At 37.8% G+C, this 19,703-nt stretch overlaps 1 protein-coding gene across 1 annotated transcript in view; it reads left to right on the top strand.

Moving 5' to 3' along the window:
• Nucleotides 1-19,703, top strand: part of LOC124721590 (transcriptional activator protein Pur-beta) — a 336,588-nt gene that overhangs the window by 43,372 nt on the left and 273,513 nt on the right. The window lies entirely within an intron of this gene.

Genomic DNA, 19,703 nt, shown 5'->3' with positions numbered 1-19,703 from the left:
GTTCATAGATAAGGGATACAAGTTAAATAATTATTTCTTTCCGGCATCCAGAGGTTCCTCTGAAATGCAAGAAAATAATGAATCTGTGATTCAGGGACTATATTTTTCATTATTTTTGTGTATCGATTACTTACTTGGTGATAATTTTTTTTGCAACCAGATAAATCAGTCTGAAAATATTCACTGCAGCATTTGATACATAGTTTTCTACTCACAAATTTTTGACCATATTCTGGAATAATCACATTGAGCAGTTGAGGTTATGATCTGTGCCATCAAGTTGACAACAATAACATGGGATTCTGAAGACATGACACGTAGAGGACAAGAAAGTAAGACTATACATTCACATGTGGCTTTGAACAGTTTACTCCTAGGTGTATCCTCCATATCGGACATTATGATCAGTTATAAGTTAATACCATTCTGGTTTTAAGTTCAGGTGATAATTGTACACATCAATTTTTAAAAGATTTGAGCTTTGATTCTTACTTAAGTTGTATGATAACATATGTGGATAGCACATTTTTCCATTTTGGTTCATTGAAGGTTTGGTACTACACAGGAAGAAATGGTCATATACATAACTATTGTTAAACACACTATTACTGTAACTCTTTTTCTTAAGGTAATCCATTTTTGTTTATTAATTGGCTCATTTTATCAAGCCAAATACTGGTACACCACCTTTTATTTTGTAGTATTGGCCTTATTTTATAATTTGCAGTGATGAGTGTAGCAGATTTACCAGATTTTTGCCATTTGTAAAGTAAACTTTTCTTGAAAAGGAAGCTTATTCTCCATGGCAGATCTGAAAACAAGTTGATGTAGTATAAACAATGACTCTTTAAAGAGTTAGTTTTTTAATATTCATTTGTTGTAACATCTTTAAATTTTGTTGTCCTGTTGTACAGGAAGTAAATGAGTTTTCATACTTAGTGCTGTGCTAATGAAAATATGAATAACTGAAAGCAAAAGAACAGCTCTAAAATAGAACAAGAACACATGTAGAGTAACATCTACAAACCTTGCTACTGATGATGCCTTTCAAAAGAAACAGGTGAAATGCATATAGCATGAGAAAATTTTCAACATAATTCATTTGTTGCCTTTAGGGTGCTGGCAAAAGAGGTGTAGGTCAGTAGTTTTTAGTTAAGTTGGAGTGTTTCTCTTTTTCACAGATTTAATGGAAAGAGAGCTCTTATTTTTACACTGGATAGTAATATGAGTACTAGGTAACTAGTACAATGTTACCTTTTTCTGAGTATGTTCACACCATCTGTTTTACGTATTCCATTAATTTTTTAAATTATTATTGTATCTTATTTTGAAGAAAGAGACGACTATAAAGAAAGGAACGATTAACATATATGGGTTACAAGGTATTTTAAGATTTGTGTGGTTTCCAGTGGTGTTTCCACTTATTGGGGTGTTGTGCATTGGAACTTAGTATCTATATTCTTATAATTAATAACTGCTATTATGAGCATGTCCAAGGTTTCCAGTAAGCTTATTTTGTCTTTATTCACTCACAGCTTGCATTTAATCCTCTCCAGGCATGTTAATTGTCACATTTTATGAAGTATTTTCTGCCACACACTATGGCTTGCAGACCGCTTATATGGACTGGTCAGAACTATTACAGGCTCAAGTGAAATATAACGTATTACAGAAGTATGCTTTTAGTTCACTGTTAAAGGTGATATGGTACAGGGTACTTGTAAGATACAGCTTAATAAACTTGACTACTTTACATAAGGGCTTTGCACTTCTTGTATATATACGAGGGAACTTTAAGATGTAAGTTACACATTATTATAGCAGGCCAAGTAACTTTTATTTAATGGCCAGTGCTGCACTACACTTCATAGTGATACAGATACATGACACTATTTTTCCAGACAGTCAACAGGTCTTTATGTGCAATGGTTGGAATGTTCTACCAGTTGTTCAGTTCCTCAGCAATAGAAATCCACTTTTTGGTCACAGAGCCATTTGAAAACTGCTGTGATAACAACCTTGTCATCAAAAAGATGTGAACTTCCAGGTAGTATCACCCACATCGTTGTGACCTTGGTCAAATTGTTGGCACTATTTCACTGGCTGTACACGACATCGCATTTGATCCGTACAATGCCAGAATTTTGAGGTGAATCTGTGTGCAATTCAGAAGTTTTGACAACAAGAATCGGAGTGTCCCATTTACTTCGGCTTTTGAATACATATACAGTGTGCATGCCATTTCACTCCCACACTGTGCTGCACCTTTTACTCGCACCACGGCAGAACTATGTCTCCAGGAAACATGGACATGTATTCTTTGGCAATGTGTCACACTTGTTGCGCACTAAGTGGGACAACATCTGTGACTTGCTTTCTGAAGTCCATACATAATATTAGGCATGAGAGGATAGATTTTGGTGCATTGGAATAGCTCAGAAACAAGTAAAGGAACCATCATTAATAGCCATTAATATAATTTATTTGATCACCATGACAGGTGACTGCTGTCTCACCTCTACATAGGAAAAATTGGCTATGACATCAACTTGTGTTTCTTGTACCACTGACCCATCAGAGAACTCTTTCCATTGATGGGCAGCCTGGACATCTACTAACACTTGTTCTTGTCCATACCATCAGTCAGTCACGTAAGTAAATGAGTGTTTTGCATACACATAGATTTGAAATGCAAGTTCTTTCTGAAACTTATACTTAGTGACATAGCCACAATTCATTTCTTGAGAGATTATTTTCCTTTCAAAAGTCAAAATTTCTATTGTCAGGCCCAGTATTAAACCACAATTCATAACATGACAAAAAGGGTCCATTTACTGTGCTTCATCTACAGTTTACTCTTGTTCATTGTCTTCAGGACCTGTGGTATTGGGCTATATTGTGCCATATGTTTCCGTGCATTATGGACGAGAGGCTATGATCACCTCTGGCTGTATTTGTTGTGGGTGATCTCCCCTGGTCTTCTTTTGAGACCTCACATTGTTTCAAAACTGTTGTTGTTGTTGTTGTTGTTGTTGTTGTGGTCTTCAGTCCTGAGACTGGTTTGATGCAGCTCTCCATGCTACTCTATCCTGTGCAAGCTTTTTCATCTCCCAGTACCTACTGCAACCTACATCCTTCTGAATCTGCTTAGTGTATTCATCTCTTGGTCTCCCTCTACGATTTTTACCCTCCACGCTGCCCTCCAATACTAAATTGGTGATCCCTTGATGCCTCAGAACATGTCCTACCAACCGATCCCTTCTTCTGGTCAAGTAGTGCCACAAACTTCTCTTCTCCCCAATCCTATTCAATACTTCCTCATTAGTTATGTGATCTACCCATCTAATCTTCAGCATTCTTCTGTAGCACCACATTTCGAAAGCTTCTATTCTCTTCTTGTCCAAACTATTTATCGTCCATGTTTCACTTCCATACATGGCTACACTCCATATGAATACTTTCAGAAATGACTTCCTGACACTTAAATCAATACTGGATGTTAACAAATTTCTCTTCTTCAGAAACGCTTTCCTTGCCATTGCCAGTCTACATTTTATATCCTCTCTACTTCGACCATCATCAGTTATTTTGCTCCCCAAATAGCAAAACTCCTTTACTACTTTAAGTGCCTCATTTCCTAATCTAATTCCCTCAGCATCACCCGACTTAATTAGACTACATTCCATTATCCTTGTTTTGCTTTTGTTGATGTTCATCTTATATCCTCCTTTCAAGACACTGTCCATTCCATTCAACTGCTCTTCCAAGTCCTTTGCTGTCTCTGACAGAATTACAATGTCATCGGCGAACCTCAAAGTTTTTATTTCTTCTCCATGAATTTTAATACCTACTCCTAATTTTTCTTTTGTTTCCTTTACTGCTTGCTCAATATACAGATTGAACAACATCGGGGAGAGGCTACAACCCTGTCTTACTCCCTTCCCAACCACTGCTTCCCTTTCATGTCCCTCGACTCTTATAACTGCCATCTGGTTTCTGTACAAATTGTAAATAGCCTTTCGCTCCCTGTATTTTACCCCTGCCACCTTCAGAATTTGAAAGAGAGTATTCCAGTCAACATTGTCAAAAGCTTTCTCTAAGTCTACAAATGCTAGAAACGTAGGTTTGCCTTTCCTTAATCTTTCTTCTAAGATAAGTCGTAAGGTCAGTATTGCCTCACGTGTTCCAGTGTTTCTATGGAATCCAAACTGATCTTCCCCGAGGTTGGCTTCTACTAGTTTTTCCATTCGTCTGTAAAGAATTCGTGTTAGTATTTTGCAGCTGTGACATATTAAGCTGATAGTTCGGTTTCAAAACTAGAGTCATCAAATTACTCTGTGTGTTCCCCTGTGACCAACGACTTATATTAAGAAATTGCACCACATTTCCTCATATTGAAGTAAATGCAAGCAACCAATACCAATAATTCCTGAGCCTCCAGTATATGAACAATGCAGCCCTTTTTCAATTACTTTTGTAGCTGACAAATAAAAAAAAAATTGCAACCACTCACCCACAATTCATTGATGTGTGCATACACAACAAAGAGGTCAACTGGCTTTTGGGCTATTGCTCTTACTCTGGCTCAAGTACTCACTCTCTCAGTACAACTTTACAGATATACAAATGCAGCCACTCTTGTTTAACTAATACGTAACCTGAGAATGGGATTTTGCTGTGGTTGAAAGTTGGAGACAGAAGGTAACTTCTGTTTACTGGAAAATATCTTATCACTGAAGCTCTACATCAGTGTACTTACCTAACTGATGTATCTAGGTGAATAAAATGACATTGTTTCCCTCTTTTTGTGTTAATGTTGATTAGTTGTACACCAGACTGTTACAGATGTAGCTTTTTCCCTTGGCTTTATCAGGCTATCTTGCCTGCTGTCAGATTATTTGACCTGTGTATAAGTAGCTATGTTTTTCCCACTTGGTGTTTTAGTGGAAATACTGTACAACCTCTTGTAATGCTTTTTTTTATCATTTGTTAATTATTTCTACAAAATTTCTCAAATAATTAATGCAGCTAGCTTGTAAGAATGTATCACAATTGTCAGTGTCTTCTTTAGACTTCACTTTTCAAACAGGACATTTTCTGTTGAAAGTTGTAAATGACATCCTCAAAACCAAACACTGTTTTATGGAAAAAAGAAAAAAAATTTAGCTCATCAATACCCTACTGTTGACTAAGGATACAAGTTCTATGTTAGTTGTTACAGTCCAGTTGCTTTCATGGGTCCATAGTCAGGTTACAGTTCACCTGTGGTGGTGTTGATATATATCAATCACATACAAGAGTAGTTACGAGTCCTATCTGTGATTTCAAAATCTATCATGGATGAAATGGAAATTCCATGACTGTTGGGTTTTGGATATGTGTAAATTGAGTTCTTGTGCTCTTAATGAAGTATCTTTCCATGTTAATGTTCTTATAATGAATCCTGCTTCTTTTCTGTATTTATGCCCATAATTTGGTAATGAAAGTCTGGAAAGAACTATTTATCGAGTTCTGATTACTCGATGACATCAAGGGTACCATTGAATGTTATTTGTTCACATTCACTGAGGTAGCAGTCTTCAGTTCTCGTACTGCAGGACTTAAAATTAGGTTTTCAACTGAAGTAAACAATGGTGTCCTTCGAAGATAACATCTGTCATTTAATATTGAGAAGGGTGAATTAGTATTAAATTATTGTGTGTGTGTCATGATGTTAACTTATTTTATATATGAACTGAGCAACAGAAACATGTTTGTGATACAATTTAATAGCTAGTCTGTATATTAACTGTAATTGCAACATCAGTGTTGGTGGTATTCCATGTTTTGGTTATTGATATACAATAATTATTTATTGGATTGGACCAAAAGAGCATTAACTTATTTCTAATAGCCCCTATTTAATTAGCATGTAGCCAGAGAAGCAGATTTTGAGATGGTTACAAGTTGATGGCATATGTTAACTTCTGTTTACTGAAGAATACCTTATTATTGCAATTGTACAACAGTGCTCAATGCTGTACATTTGAAACAGTCAGTGGTGTTTAGTAGAGATGAAGAAATTTGTGTGGCTTATTGATGTACAATAATTATTTATTGGATTGGACCAAAAGAGCATTAACTTATTTCTAATAGCCCCTATTTAATTAGCATGTAGCCAGAGAAGCAGATTTTGAGATGGTTACAAGTTGATGGCATATGTTAACTTCTGTTTACTGAAGAATACCTTATTGTTGCAATTGTACAACAGTGCTCAATGCTGTACATTTGAAACAGTCAGTGGTGTTTAGTAGAGATGAAGAAATTTGTGTGGCTTAACTTTGTTTTCATTATCTTTCTTTAAATTTAATGGTAGACGTTTGTGTGTTAAAGTACAAGGCAGCAAATAGCCTTAGCTGAATTCCCGAGTCTGGAAGACTCTAAAAGACTGAAAATAGTGAATACTGAACGAGTGTCAAATTAACATTAATTATGTCACACACATTTTCAATCTGGGAATTCAGATGTTTGTTGCATTTTGTGCAGGTGTATCCTAAAATATGTCCCATCAGTCCAAAAACTTTCAAGACTGGAGTAATAATAAAAAGAAAAAAAGAAAAGTTATGGTGGTGGTTTTAATGCTTCAGATGTTGTACATGGATGTTTGTCAAACCATGTGAAACTATTGGAAAAGTTCCTCTTTGGGAGCTTGTTCAACTCGTGCGTCACATTGTCTGGAATGTCAGTTTTGTCATCAAAACATTTATCCTTCATGTGAATTTCTGCATTACGTCATATAGTAGTCGTAGATTCATATTGGTAACACCAAATCTCATCGCCCATGATGATTTTTTTCCAGAAAAGAAATGTCTGTTTTGCATATCAGTCAAATCATGGCAGGGGTCCACATTTTATTGTTTTTGTTTGGGACTCGAGGTATGCAGTACAAACATTATTCACACTTTTCTCTTCAAAACATTCTGGACAATGTCTTGACCTCTTGATTTAATGATTAAAAGTTTTGTAGCACAACAGCATTGACACATTACATCTGAATGTCCACTACTTAACACTGGCTGCTCACAACTGACTTGCTGTATTTACATCATTTATACACAAGGAATAAAACAAATCTTGTAACTTTCAAACACTTGGTGTATATAACATTCTTGAACTAAGTATAGTGCCTCTTTCGTTTTTATTTTTATTTTTTTAATAATGAAGTACATCTATGTCATCTCTCAACATGAAACAGATTATTTATGTTAACAATCTTCTCACTGATTATCCTTACCTACACTGACTAGGTTCACATGTGGGTGTATATTACCAGATGTGTAATTCAAACCAATAATATTCCTACCATAGTGTAAATGGGAATGAAGCCTTCCATGTAATTAGAACTAGGTCTATAAATGTTATTTACTTATCCAGTTGTTTGAATCCCATTATTTGTTACTAGTAATCTATTGCTCTTCCACATGAAGTGTAAACCGAAAATTTTCTGTTTCTATATGAGCCATGTCACATTACATGTACCATTCAAATATATTTGGGCAAGTCCAAATTAAATTTTCACACCTGATTAAATATAGGAACTAGAGAGTGGGTGCTAGATATAGACTTTTCATGTGATTGAAATAAACACTTGGAGTAAATACTGAATCTAAAGATTCAACAACCAATTTTTTATTCTGAAAGATGCCTTTGGTCCACTGTGACTTCTTCTGTACTGTTTTGTCATCTTACTATTTCTCATCACAAAAGAAATCATTGATTTAAAAAACTGGGTCGATTGTTCAATTTTGGAAGTTTTTGTTGTGTATTTACACTGATTCACGTTAGTGATTATGGTCAGTTTTAAAACATTTGGAGGAATGTTGTAGCTATATTGCATATAGATCACACGATTGGAAATGAGCAGCTATCTTGATACATGTATTAACTTGTTATGATTATTATTGATGGTCCCATGACAGTAATCTTAAAAAAAACAAAATTTGATTTTTTTTTTTTTTTTTTTTTTTTTTTTGAGGTTGTACACTTTTCCTTAATTCTTACAATCTATTCTTACAGTGTTGCCATGCTGACATTGTTTGAATTCTACATGCATGATTTAAGGACAATGATAGTGATGTTAAACATTTCTCATGACCCTCAGATTCCCCAGACATCAATTCCAATGACCACACATGATGTATAATATACCGAAAGTACAACATAAAAACTTGCTGCAAACCTCACTGGTTTCTTTGAAGAAGGCACTGATGCAGAAATACTCATGTTCCACTGTGGACATAATGCCACCTCATTTTATTCATCTCAGCTTCTGTGTGAGCTGTTACACATACTACAGAGTTTCCTCCAAGGTACAAGGTAAGCACTCGGTACAATTTTGGCAGGGCAATATTGTATTGCATCCCATTTATATTATCTGCAGAAATCATTACTGTCATCTTCTCATTTTCTTCCATTGACCATATTATGTGATAAGACTTAAGCTCCATAAAAATATGTAATAAACTTGAGTCTAGTAATAAAATAGTGTATTGGCAGGCTAGTATGCACATTTTTGAATTGCTAACAGTCCTCATTTGTTAAATCAGGAGCCCAGCTGATGCACGGAATTTCCAACCAAACATATGGGAATATTCACTCATTTTGGAGATTGAATATTCAGACACATTACCTGTCTTAGAGTTTTTTCTGAATAATCTATTTATAGAAGCAGTAATCTGTTATGGAATTAACAGTACAATACTGATTTTTATCTTTTGCTGGAAAAAAGAAGAAACTTTTCCAAAAATTGAGGAAAGTTAAAATTTAAATAAGAGACGTATGTATGAGTGTGCCCAAAGAATGGAAATGAGGCATCTATTTTGACTTCTGTTTGACAGATCTTTCATTGAAACTTTTGTCAGCAGCATATAATTGAAGTTTCCTTTTTAACTCAACAGTACCACCCATATCTTTTTACTCATTGATGTTTTTCCACACTCATGCATACTTCTCTCATTTGAATTTTAACTTTCCTCACTTTTGTAAAAGTTTCTTCTATTCTCTTTCAAAATGTAAAATTAGTATTTTATTGCTTAGTCCAAACTAGATTAGTACTCTAAAACATAGAGTTTTCAGTAAAAATGGGAAAGCGAAAAAACTCTGACCATTTAATGTCCAAAATGTCCATTGTTCATCTACAGAAAATATGTCAAAAATTTCTTTTGCTTCAGGTGAATTTGTTTCTTGTAGTCACCTGAAGATTTTGCACATCTTCAGAATTACATTTGGTATTGTTGTTACAGAAAATCTTATTTCTTATCCATCTCACAGGCAAGCGGTCATCTTTTTACTAGCCACATTTAATAATGTTATTAATTTGGCAGTGCTTTCCCTGATTGCTTGGTGTTATTTTGAACCTGTTCTCATGTAATATATCCTTCTTCATTTATATTCCTCTTGTTCATGGTTTGTAATAAAAACTTTAGAGATATTATGTTCAGTAACCGTTACCATCTTCATAAAGTTTGTTTATCTGTTCGGAGTTGAGTTTTTGTTGGTGTCCTTTCAGTCTTAACAGTCAGCAGAATTTTCATTTGTTAGCTGGTTTGTAGTTTTCATCCCTTCCTTGTCACACAGCCCCATTCTGGTCTTTTTTATTCCTCGGTTGCTACATTTTTTGTTGTTTTTTTGTGTGTTACTGTACCTGGCTAACTAATATTATTTTTGTGCTTCCTACTTTTGTCTTTGGCTTAGATTTGTTTACATGACTCGTAAAACTTGGTAACTTTGTAATATGTATTGCAGTTCTACCACTTTGTACCTTCTTGTTTACTGTATATGAAACTCAGATGAGAATTTCTAAAATAATACAGTTTCCTTAAGCAATTAGAGAAAGGGAAAGGGAGGGAGGAGAGAGAGAGAGAGAGAGAGAGAGAGAGAGAGAGAGAGAGAGAGAGAGAGAGAGAGATGTTCTAGGAAGAGTCGAACAACATATTACTTCCTCCAGTTACATCTCGCAAAAATGATCACAATGAGCACATCAAAGAAATTAAAGTACATGTAGGAGTTTACTGTCAGTCACTCTTCCCATCCACCATTATGGATACAGGAGGGAAAGGGAGAAAAATCTAGTGATTCTGGAAGTTCCCTCTGTCGCTCACTATAAGATGGCATGCATAGTATAGACTTAGATGCAGGTTCAGAACTAATGAATGACCTTATTAGCGAAAGGATGAATGTCAGTGTGACTGAATTAGAAAGTTTGTTCTTTGCCTATGACTCTGATCTCTCAAGTGCAAGCTGTTACTGCAATGATACAAGCCCATAAGAAAATTTCACAGTGTGCTCAGTATATCCACCAGAAAACAATCTCCTGCCAGGGGACTCACAACTCTTTTGTAAGTATGTGCATGGTGAGAATGGGACCCCGAGACATTGCAGTTCTTCTTCCTTTTATGTGCTGCAGTCCTACTCTCTTCTGTACCTTTTCTCAGACTTGGACTATAGGACAGATGCCTGTTGATTACATAGCTTGTTCGTAGGACATTGATTATTGCTTTAAACACTTATTTCGGTCAACTGATGTTTGGTCCCCACATTTGGGTTTGACATCGACTTTTTCAAATTTTTTTTACAGAAGTGCGGGCCGTGCGGGGAAGATTGCCCAACACCCGGCATGGTAGCCAGTCCGTGTGAGGGGTCGTCAGGTACCCGCACGGTGGTAACCCCCTGACTACACAGGGAATGCACTATTGATGCCCGAGCTGTTAACTCTCCGCACTTGCTGAGGAGTAGGAGCCTGTCTGTTTGGGGCACCGAGACTCCGGACAGTGGCCATCAAGTCAGGTGGGCATTGCTCTGACTGGGTTGCACCCAAGGGGAGAGCCCTCGGCCAGAGTAGGTTGTGTCGTTGCAGATATCTCACACTGTGAAAAGACCAGAGTTTATCAGCTAGTAGCTGTTTGGCTCCAGCAGCCAATCCATACAGATACGAATTCTTCAGTACATATCATTGTGTCTCCAAGAACTTCCCCTCCTTAGCCACAACCATGGAAAGACAAGCAAAAGCAAGCAGAGTGCAGTAACTTACTCCTCTTAGTTCCTGGACTAATAGAAGGGTTCTTCGTAACTGCTAACCTGGTATTCTTTGTAGGTAATGTAAAAAATGTATTAGGATAGATCTCTTCTGACATTAATCTATGAAATGGTTCTGTCGTGTTCCTCTCTTGCAAGAAACTTGGTGACAGGCATATGAACATAAATCACATAAGAACCTGAAAATAGTACGAGGCTTAATTTTTTACTAGTACAGGGTGGTTATAATTAAAGTTTCACTACTCAAGCCAGTTTAACGTAAAACTATCTACCGTATGGGTGTCCAAATTTATAGGAATAATGTTCAGATTGTGCACTACTGAATTTTCGTTCTTAGTAGTGTTAGTGTCTTGACTTACCTTTAGGTGCCAGTACTGGTATGGTGACACAAAGTTGAAACAAAAGCATCAGTGTGCATTACATGTGCAGACAGTCAATGTGGTCTGGACAAGGCGAGCAGGGCTTCACTTGTGAAGCAGTTTTATCAAAACAACAGCAATAGTGCTGCTCTTCCCGTACTGGGATTGCAGAACACAATTCAGAAGTTCGAATTAACTGGTGATTTGGGAACTGCTCCTGGTAGAGGCTATTAGCCAATTATGCCACAAATTGCTGAAGGAGCTACAGTTATCAGGGGTGTGGGTGCTGGATGCAATGTACGATCTTCAATCAGTACACGAGCTGTGTGATGTCAGCTGAACATTTCTTGGTCCGTCGTTTAAAAAGTTCTGTGAACAGTTGTGAAATGGTACCTCTAGTGTCATTCCAAGCCGTCTTGAATACAGGGGATCATCACATTGAGCAATATTTGTAACCTGAAAGGTAAATGTGGCATGCAAGTAACAAATGTTCCCCCCCCCCCCCCCCCCCCCCATGCAGAAATAAAATGTGTTACTTCCAATGATTTATTTGTTATTTTTCTTCTGCATGTCCTTGCAAATGTATCCACAAAGTTTCATTGTCTTGTGATCACTTGTTTTCACGGGAGCTTTCTCAGGTAGTTAAAGTTTAAAACACTGCAGATGGATGAGGAATTACTCAAAAACTTGGAAAGGGGTCCACTTCACATTTAATGTATGTTGAGGCCTCCTAGACAACGAGGTCAACACTGGAGCATTCATTGCCTTTGAAGGGGATTAGCATTACTAAGAATGTTAAATTCATTGTTTTCCATTGTGATGTGAAGCCATACTTCTCATCCTACTAACACTTCGGGAATATGTCTTCCCATTGTGTGAACAACCCAATTTCTGGAAATTGTACTTGGTGGCTTCATGAAAACTCACCATTTGAGCAACAACCATTCTGTATCAATTGCAGAGATGAACATTCTCCCCAATCCCCAAAGAGTGCTACATTATCTAAGGAACTTAAAGGTCTCCGATTGCTTCTCTTACTTTGAAGCCTGGAAAATATAGATTTCTTATATCCAGTCCCAATGATATTGGATTTTGTCAGTATTATGGGCTAGTCTTGCCAGTACTTGGAGCAATTACTCCCTCCAATTGCTTAACATTGACCTCCACTAGTAGTACGCGTAAATTAGCCCACTGGGGTAAATAGGCCTTTCTCTTGTAGTTCCTGCAGCACCATCCTTGGGGATCATGACGAACCACACATATCCAGAGAAGCAGCATCCCTCTCCATTGTCTGCTAGTGACAGACCTCCCTTAAGGGTAACCCTTCATTCTGAAACCAGCAGACAAACGACCCGGCACCAACCAGTGGTTGATGGAACCACAGACTACGGGTCACAGGTCTTCCCAATTCTCTTCGGTTTCTACCCCCACAGTGGATAAGCAATCACCAAAGTCCTAGTCCTGTAAAGTAGTTAAGGAGAAAAACAGAAATTTTGGGAGAAGGCTCTTCAGGTGATCTCAGAGGCACGTGATCCCCCTACATAACTTCAAACTCATCGATGTTGTTCCACCCACACAAGTGACAGATAGTAATTGTGGGATGGGACCACTATCCTCATGTTGCTACCCATGAAACAGTTTCAGTGATGATCATTCTCCAACCTTTTGAGGTTACCATGCCTTCTGTTGGAATAGTTCTGGCCTTGAGAGAGCATCTGGAAGGGTCTGTATGGTGATTCAAACATATGTTGTTGGTGATTGAATTGCCTTCCATATCACATTATAAGCAATTGCAGTACGAGTGTGAACGACACCACTGGTCACCATTTGCGATGCCTTTTGTATGTGACAAAATAAAGCAGCTACAGCCATCCTTATTATTTTATTTTATTTTGTTGCTACGAGTTTCAACGCTTCAGTGTGTCATTTTTAGGCTGTTTTTGAAGCGGTACAGGTTGATATGAGCCCCATACATAACACACCAGTTGCCAGCATTATTGGATACACAGATAATGTGTCAGCACTCCAACAATCAACTGCCAAGTTGGCAGTTGATGGCTGGAGTGCTGACACATTATCTGCGTATCCAGTAATGCTGGCAACTGGTGTGTTATGTATGGGGCTCATATCAACCTGTACCGCATCAGAAACAGCCTGAAGATGACACACTGAAGTGTTGAAACTGTTAGCAACAAAATAAAATAAAATCATAAAGACGGCTGTAGGTGTTTTATTTTGTCACGATTTGCCCCCAGTTAGGACACTTGCATACTGTGAGATGGTCACTTTAATCCAACAACTCTTCTCCCCCTTTCTCCAACTTGGGGATTTGAATGTACACCATCCATGCGGCGGACTACCATGACATCTGGTAGGGGCCTTTTGATTGACCAACTTCTTTTTGATCCTGATCTTTCTGTTCTCAATGATGATACCCCTACCTACTTCAAATGACATCTGGTATGGGTCTTTTGATTGACCAACTTCTTTTTGATCCTGATCTTTCTGTTCTCAATAATGATACCCCTACCCACTCCAGTGCCACCCATGATGCCTTTTCAGCTATCGATCTTACAATCTTTTTCCCCAATCTTGTGGCTTCACTAAAATTTTCACTAATTGGCAATCTTTGTGACCATGATCTCTTTCTGGTGATCCTGTCATTTTCTTGTCACCACCAGATGAATCAGTTTCCATCTTGGGCTCTCCAAAGGGCCATCTGGCAGTAGTAAATGTGTGCTGTCGCCTTTATCCCCTCTCCATCAGTCCCTGTAGACGAGGTTTTCGGGGATGAATATGTTGAGATCACTCTTGTCACTGGAACTACTATCCTCCTTTCTTTGGACACCCTCTGCAGGTGACTTGTACCATAGTGTGCCAACAACAGTGCAACAGCAATTTATGATCATTGAAGGGCCCTGCAACATCTTGAATGACATCTTTCACATACTTCACACAGTGCTTTTAAGAGGCTCTGCGCAAAGGCTTGCTACTTAATTAAGTGTAGTGAGAAGAAATGCTGGGAGTGCTATGTCTCCTCATTGGGAACATATGCCTCTTCATCTCCGGTGGTGGCCAAGCTCTGTAGTCTACTGGGCTGCCAAAGATCAGCTACTGTTCCGAGTCTTCTTCTTCATAGTGGTATTTCTACTGATGCATCGGTTCTATCTGAACACTCATGGATTACTTTGTAACAGCGGCTGCAACCTTTACTTCGCCAGCTACTTTCCGAATGTGTAAAAGACAAGTTGGATACATCACCTTAGTTTTTAACCCTGTGTAACCCTGAATTATATAATGAACCATGACTGGAAACTGCTTCAGGCTTTTTTTGATTTGTTTCGTGATGTGGCTGCAGGCCTCAGTTCGATTCATAATGAGATGATCTTACATCTGAATGTGACTCGCAGACTCCATCTACTCAGGGTCTTCCGCTATATTTGGCTGGAAGGTATTTTCAGAATGGGAAGATGGTATCACCATTGTAATTCTTAATCCAGGCAAAAACTCAGTGTCCATTGCATGCTACGGAATGATTATCCTCATCTCTGTGCTCTGCAAATTACTTGTTATGATGGTAGCCTGATGATTGTGCTGCTTGAATCATGGGGCCTTTTGTCATGCTATAAGTGTGGTTCCCGAGGAGGACTATCCACAACCAATCATCTGATTAGATTGGAAACAGCAATCTCACAGGATTTTTCTAAATGTCAACTCCTCATTGCAGCCTTTTTTGACCTACATAAGGCATACGACACCACTTGATGCCATCATATTTTACTTGCGCTTCACGACTTGGGTTTTCAAGCATTTTTCTTCATCCCTTCTTATTCTTTCCATTCTTTTGGCTTGAAAGTTGGTATGTCACTCAGCGCTCTATGGGTCCAAGTGGATGGCTTCCCTCAGGTCATTGTCCTGAGTGTCACACTTGCTGTTATTGCCATCGATGGGCTAGTGACCTCCGAAAGACCACTGGTTACCACCACACTGTGTGTCGACAACTTTTCCTTGGGGTATAACTCCCAATCTGTAGCCTTGGCTGAACACCTGCTCCAAGGAGCCATCTGAAGTGCGTCTAGTTGGACTCTTTCCAATGACTTCTAATTTTATACTGCAAAAATACAGACCGTGGATTTCTGCTGTCATACCATGGTTCATTCGAACTTAGAACTGCACTTGGGTAGCTAGTGCTTGGATATTATTGTGCAGTTTTGTTTCTTGGGACTCTTCTTTGATAAAAAGCTGACTAACTGCATGAGAAAGATAAATGCTGTCTGCTTGCTTGTCCCCCCCATCCTCTTGGAGTATGGGTCACACTACTTAGTGTGCAGTGGACTCTGGTCTCATCCTGACTGGACTGTCATTGCCAGGTTTACAGCTTAGCAGCACCTTTGGCTTTGAAATTATTGGACCCAATACATCTTAGTGAGGTAAGACTGATCACTGATACTTTCTTGACTAGTCCCATAGACAGTCTCTTGGTCGAAGCAGGGATCTTATCTCTTCAGTTCTCATGAAATCAACTCCTGCACATTTATGCAATCACTGTACAACAGTTTCCTGATCATCTGACTTGCTAAATAGTTTGGGCTTGGGCGCCTCTCACCACATACTGGACCATGAGGGGCTCAACTCTATCTTCCTCTCCCGCACTAGCTGCCCTGGGCATCCTTCTTTTATTGTGTTTTTAATTACGGTTAGCCCTTTTTTTGTGGCACACCCTGTTGTACTTTAATAGTCTCTTCATATAGCTATCTGATGAAGGCAAGACCTCAAACATTCTTTATCCTTGATAGTAGCTGATGTTGAAAGAACAGTTGAACCAGTTTTTATCCTTCCTCAGATAGTGGGTTTTATTCCCACCTTTAGCACTATCATTATATCAGATGGGGGTGGAAAGGTTGTGGGAAATATGTGCTGAGGCCACCCACCTACTGACCTAATTATTTCTCACACCTTGGTTTAATGTTGTCTGTCATACTGGTATTCATTACATTTTTAGCCTTTCCACTTTACTCTTATGGATCTCCTCTCCACCAGGGTAGATAGAATTATTTATTCTGTTACTGTCTTAGCCCTAGCTGTGTAGTCCCTGAACCCCCCCCCCCCCCTAAAAAAAAAACAACAACCAACATACATTATTAGCAAATTGAATGTGAGATATTAGCTGTCATATTAAAAATACTTCCCTCTCTGATCTACCTGCATTCTGGTACCATGTGCCGTAGGTATTTAGTAATATGTAGCCTTTTACAGGCAGTAGATACAGCTCTTATGAATACAGGACATGAGACATACTTTGCCATTGGCACAGGATTGCCCACTGTGGTAGCTCTCCCTTTCTGCTCTCCTGCCATTGTCGTCTCTACACAGTTGTAGAGTTGTAGGTGTCCACTTGTGTGGTGGCTTCTGCATCTGAGTTATTATACCATAAATAAGTGTGCTCTGTGTGGTTATTAACACAGTTACTACTCAAGCAGGAAAATTGGACACACTACAGTCAAATAGCAGTTTTTGAACACCAAGACATGTCCAAGAGCGAGTAGATCATATTACGTACAGATGTCGTCAACCATTACTAATACCTAAAGCCATCCTCACACTTAATGTGAAAGCTAACATGAACTTAGATGTGGATGTAGTTTCCAGTGTGCTGCAATGCCCCACTCAGTCTTACTAGTACAACAACAATTCCAAAAGATCAATATTTTTATATGAAAAAGGCTTATTCTAAGCAAAATGTGAGCAATTTCATGCCACAGATATTTACAGATTCAAAATGATATAAGATTACAAATAACAGTGACCCGTGTAAGCTTGTAGACAGGGCGACCACAGCTGTGACTAATCATCTTGGGAATTAAGAAGCTGTTTCAGCTGTGCTTAACCTTCTAATCATCAGATCACAACCAGTTTCAAGGCACTGGAGCCACATCCTCAGCTGACATCTGGATAACAATGAATCGTGAAAGAGTAGCAGATCCTAAAATATCCAGTAATATGAAAAAATGTAAAAAACTGTAAAAACATGTAAAACAGAGAAAATTGTACTCACATAACTTAGTCATAAGAGATAAGTAGCCCACAACATGGAAACCAACATTCATTGTCAGATGTAACTAATGAACTGCTAAATGACAGTACCTCAATGAATGAAAATCAGCCAGACATAGGTATCAAAGTCCAAAATGGTTGGTGAAGCTTAAACAAAGTACATCATTGTAATCCTTTAGTGAAGCGAAGAAAAATAAAAAAAAAAAAAACACACACACACACACACACAGATCTGATGAGCAGGCAGTAGTCCAAATAAACTGGTCAATGTGTGTGAAGTAAGTGGCTTATTAACAGAAAAGAGTTATAAATAAAAAACACATATAACCACAGATCCAGTCTATGTGAATTGCTGAAACATGGGATGTGACCACGTACTGTGAAATATTGACACTGCGGAAGTAAACAGCCAGCCCATGGAGAGCTCACACATGCATTATTGTGACTGGTATGAGTATTAAATTCATCCACTTAACTTCAAGAACAATGGAAAGTATTAACGAAACTTAATTATTCAACAGCAATAAGTGGTCCTAAAAAGTTCTTTTCACAAGTCAGTGTCCAAAGCAAAAATACAACTCTCTACTTTTGCTGATAAAACAGTTTGGTAGTAAACAACATTTACCACTGTTAAACAATGAAGTTACATTGAGGGATATTAGTTTCAATCTTTCTGATTTATAGGTTGTTTGACATCAGAGACATGTAACACTGTAGTAAGAAACCAAAGGAGCTTGGCTAATTAGTGAAAAATTTCAATGATTCATTTACTGAACAGAACATAGAATTTCTTAACAGTTCTCTTTTATCCACTTAAGTTCATTCTGTGACTGTACCACTATAAGAAATACCAGTAGCTTTGCAGTTACAATACTAAGTAATAACAGTATTCAGCAGTCCTGTTATCATATCACTTAGCTGAAATTGAGTTCTAAAGTTCAGTAATTATTAATGTCAGAGGCCTTCCCGACTTTTAACTTCTGTGTGTTTAGTGATGCTCACTCGGTACCATATATAATTTAACATACAGTATGTGGTACTATACCTTCAGCTGAGCTCTCTCTCTCTCTCTCTCTCTCTCTCTCTCTCTCTCTCTCTATCTCTCTCTCTCTAAACAAACTGGCTTACAACAGAGTATATACAATAATACAATGACATTTACAAGTATTAGAAATATGTTTACAAACTATTATTTACACTCAGGCATATTTTATCTTTGACACTTGGTAACTCTAATACAACAGTAACCCATTCTAACAACACCAGCTAGCAGATGCTAGCATTACTCATACCCAAAGTTGTACCTGCTGTTACCCAGGTGTGTCTTCTGTGTCAATTCTGGAATTCATATCACAAGTAACTTTCATGCAGGAAACAAACACTAATTGAAATTTGTCAGTAGAGATGGCACTGGCATTCATTAAGGATACTTCATTCTGTTAATCTTATGATAAAAAAATGAAATGTGCCTCCTGTATAATTTACTGTGATTTAGTGTACACATGAAAATGATCACACGGGATGTGTTTGCTAATGTGATCAGCAACTGCAGTACCCTCCAGTGGCAGTGGTTGACTACATCCAACCACACAGAGTTTGCCACTGAAAAACAACATGCCTAAATAGCTATCTTAACTTTATTTGTGATTGTCAAAAGTACCCAGAGAAAATCCTAACTAGCATTGTTTGTGTGTCTGTGGATTCATAGCTACTTAATATATTGAAAAGAGATATTTAAAAATATTCATTTTCCTCTGAGACAAAATATCATTGATGACATATTTCATCAAGCAACCATCAAATGTTTATGAATTAAAATTTTGACTCTGTGGTTAATTGCCAGACTACACATTCACAGGTCTGGGGTTCAATTTTCGGTCAGTCCTAGGATTTTTACCTGTCAGTTATCATTATAAATTTTAATGGTCTTAACTGGAATATAATGTATGACAACTAGGTGATAAACAGTTTCAACTGATTAGCAACTGTCCACAGATCTACAGAAAAAAAGAAAAAACACTTTCAGTTAATGTGAAAACATAACAATGTTCAAAAAACATGGATTTTTAAGTAAAAAAAAAAAAGATTCCACACTTGCTCTGCAGTTGGTACCTAATTACAGTGTTAACCACCACAACATTTTTCATTTTTACTAAGCAGGTGTCTGCCTGAATCATATTGGAAGATCTCCACAGTATTTTGGTAAACAGATTTGTT

Source organism: Schistocerca piceifrons, chromosome X (genome assembly GCF_021461385.2).
Source record: "Schistocerca piceifrons isolate TAMUIC-IGC-003096 chromosome X, iqSchPice1.1, whole genome shotgun sequence".
NCBI lineage: Eukaryota > Metazoa > Arthropoda > Insecta > Orthoptera > Acrididae > Schistocerca > Schistocerca piceifrons.
The sequence above is the reverse complement of the archived record's forward strand: the minus strand, read 5'-3'. Positions and strand labels throughout refer to the sequence as shown.